Below are 3,646 nucleotides of genomic sequence, written 5' to 3'. Positions count from 1 at the left end.
ATGGATTGGGCATTTGACCTTAAACTTGATCGTGAAGTTGATAGGAGGGAAGAGATACAAGTACATGCCGAAAGACGGTGCAAGGCGGACGAGGAGGCACGATGTATAACTAAGGTGTTTAAGGAAATTATGTGTCTCATAGGGGAATTTGCTCCCGGGGATGCGTTTTTTCCGACGAGGTTGGTCAGATGGTTAGATTTTGGCGGCCAAATTGCATCCATGAAGCAAGTCTCAAAGGCCATGGATGATATTTTTCAGAATTGGATTAAAGATCATGTCAAAAGGAGGGAGATGAAGGGAGATGGAGGGTCTAAGGACGACGATCGAGACTTCATAGATGTTATGCTTTCAGTGATCGACGATAAGTTCCAATCCGTCGACCATTCTTATACATGCGAGACAATTATCAAGGCAGCATCACAGGTATGTACACCTTCCATTTTAAGTAGAAGGGAAAATGACATTTGTCCTATCTTAATTAGTGATATGATTGATTTTTCCCATGGGCACATATATATTATTTAATTTCTCATTTAGTCATTTTAGTAGTTTTTTTTTGTTGATCAAAATTTGTCTCGAAAAACATCAAGAAACCTAAAGAATTGAAAATTTTTAGAAATATCAACTAAATCTTCCAATGTTATAATTCATTTGATTAAGTGCGCGAAATAGGTCTAACAAGTTCCATCGATTCTAGCTCCTAGAACCCTAATTACATATCCAAAAACTAAAATCCAAGGAAATGCCATTTTCCCTCCTAAGTCCCCTTAACAATTTCCCTTCATGATGTAGCTTATATTCCTGGGCTGCCATGAATTGGCTGCCCCATATACTTTTAATCAAGGAAAAAGTGTCAAATAGGCCACTAAACTTATCACTTTTGTGCAATTGGGCCATTTAACTTAAAAAGTGTGCAATTAAACCATCAAACAAGCAAAATTTGTGCAATTGGACCATTTTTACAAATTTTTTGGGTAAAATCCAATTATATTACTAACATATATGTGTTAAGAGTGACATTTTCTTTTACCATACTAGTTGGAAGTCAATATTGAAATGTTCTTAACTCAAATTGAATTAAAATTTTTTGTAAAAATGGTTCAATTGCACAAATTTTGCTTGTTTAATGGTTGAATTGCACACTTTTTAAGTTCAATGACCCAATTGAACAAAAGCGACAAGTTCAGTGGTCTATTTGACACTTTTTCCTTTAATCAATACTAAAAAACTCAATTTGGTAGGAATACATCAAAAGGAGAAATTAAGAGGTAGTGTAGCATTACTCTTTTTTATGTGTCAAAGAAGTCTTATTTTAAAAAAAAATAAAAATTTGCATGTTTATAATGGATAGTTAATGTGCTTGGATTAAAATGGTGATAACTAGGGAAAATAGTGAATGGACATATAATTAAAAGCAAAAGTCAACAATATTAGTACGAAGTATAATTTAGAAGAAAAAGTGTCATTTTTTCTGATATCAATATGTTTTATGCACTTAACCAAGTTATGATTATTATTGACTGCTACTAATATCCCTCTTTTGATACAGAGTATGATGGAAGATGGTGCAGACACTTTAAGCCTTAATTTGGAATGGGTGCTATCATTATTATTGAACAACCCGCATGTAATGAAACAAGTTCAAGAAGAGATAGATACCGTAGTTGACAAAGAGAGATGGGTAGAAGATTAAGACATTGATAACATGGCATACCTCCAAGCTGTTGTAAAAGAAGCCTTGCGATTGTACCCGGCAGCGCCTCTGTTAGCGCCACACAAAGCCATAGAAGAGTGCATTGTGGGTGGCTACACCATTCCAAAGGGAACCATTTTGTACGCTGGAAGATACAACGAAATCCACAAGTATGGCTCCGGAGAGGTTCCTGGCAGGTCAAACAGAGATGGATACTCCTAGTAGGCATTTCGGGTTTATTCCATTTGGAATGGGGAGAAGACGATCTTGTCCTGGAATTTCGTATGCTTTGAAGGTGACACACCTTTTCATTGGTCGTTTACTCCAGGGATTCAATGTCACCACACCTTTAAATATGCCGTGGATATGTCTGAAGGCCAAGCTGCCACTTTGCCTAGAGCAACTCCATTGTTACTCCTCGCTTACCATCCTTATTCTATCCATGGCCTTCGAGACTTGCGCCATTAGTGAGATCTATCTCATGGTTACTATTTTGGCATAATTCCCATAATAAAGTAATAAAAGAAGCTAACTTTCCAATTCAGCAGCTCGATGAGTCAGTAAACAAACTACAAATGCAATTGTAAGATTGAGAAGCAGTCTTATATGAGTAAGTCATCTTAAAGCAGTTGTTCACCTATCTTTAGTTTTTTATTCTATGTGACCAAAAACCGACGAAGAAGAGGCCAAATAAACTATATTGTTTCTAAACTTTGAACTAAAACACAGAAAATAATTTCCTGCTCGATGGAAAAAATTTCAGAATCCTTTGATAAGAAACAATTCTTGAGATCCGTTGTACATTAAATTGTTATGTAAATATTCAGTGCCGCAACATATTATGTACGTTGACCAATTTTTTCCTCGTCAGTAGCATAGTTACACTCACACATCTGAGACAGGGAAAATCAGGTGTGAGTCCAATCCTTCCAGCAACTATCTTTGAACCTCAAATTTGATATAGCCTAAAGGGCGAAGGAAATCAATATATAATGTTTCTAAGAGCATCCCTATCAAGGTGATAGCGTAAATGTAAACGGGTCTACGATTACGCTACGGATACGTGTGTTACGTGTGGTGAAGGATGCCGCTCGGCCGGTTAATCGGTCGCTCTACCGGTTGACGACTGAGCGGTAAGAAGCTATATCGCTCTACAGGTGACGAACAGTAACAAGGAGAGAGCAAGAGAGACGAATGAGCAAATCACAAGTGTATTAGTGTAGTACTGATGTGTTTCTCCTCCAGTGAGGGGAATGACCCCTATATTTATACAAAGTGGATTTACTATGCACATGGTGTCTGATATGCAAGTGGAGGGCATATTTGCATGGGCTGAATAGTCACTCCGCAAAATGCGCATTGGTTTGCTCGAAGTGGTTGAGTTACTCGAGGTGAAGAAAACACGGATCCCTTGTTCCTGAAAAGTTGTCGGTCGTCACATCAAGCTATTGTTGCGCTCGCGAGCCTCCAATCCACAAGGTGTGTTGCTTCCGATCATGCGGCCGAACCGGTTGGGTGACCGTCGACGGACCGGTGGGGTGACCGTTGACGGACCGATTGGGTGACCGTTGACGGACAAGTGATTTACGGACCGACTAGTACACGTGCATGTTGCTTCCGATCATGCGGACCGGTTGGGTGACCGACCCGGTTGGGTGACCGTCGACGGAGCGATTGGGTGACCGTTGACGGACATGTGATTTACGGACCGACTAGTACATGTGCATATTTACCCATCACAAGTCCCCCACTTCTTGAATCTGCGAGAGTCGTCAGGTTCGAGAAGTAGAATGTGCTCCAGGCGGCTAACTTGTTGCGAGCAAAGTCTCCCTGGCTTGAATGCCTTGATAGTCCGTGATGAACCCCTCAAGTTTGAGTTGAGCAGGAGGGGCGTGATTTACACGGGTTGCCTCGTTAAAAACCTTAGACTAAGAAAAACCCTTTGGGAAAAAA

The 3,646-nt window shown here is 39.8% G+C and overlaps 1 pseudogene; it reads left to right on the top strand.

The window, feature by feature from the left end:
• LOC116016153 lies at positions 1 to 2,280 on the top strand (annotated as a pseudogene).
• Positions 2,281 to 3,646: the final 1,366 nt, after the last annotated feature.

The sequence above is a fragment of the Ipomoea triloba genome, chromosome 4 (assembly GCF_003576645.1).
Source record: "Ipomoea triloba cultivar NCNSP0323 chromosome 4, ASM357664v1".
Lineage (NCBI taxonomy): Eukaryota > Viridiplantae > Streptophyta > Magnoliopsida > Solanales > Convolvulaceae > Ipomoea > Ipomoea triloba.
Note: the sequence above shows the minus strand (reverse complement) of the source record. Positions and strands in the feature narration are given on the sequence as shown.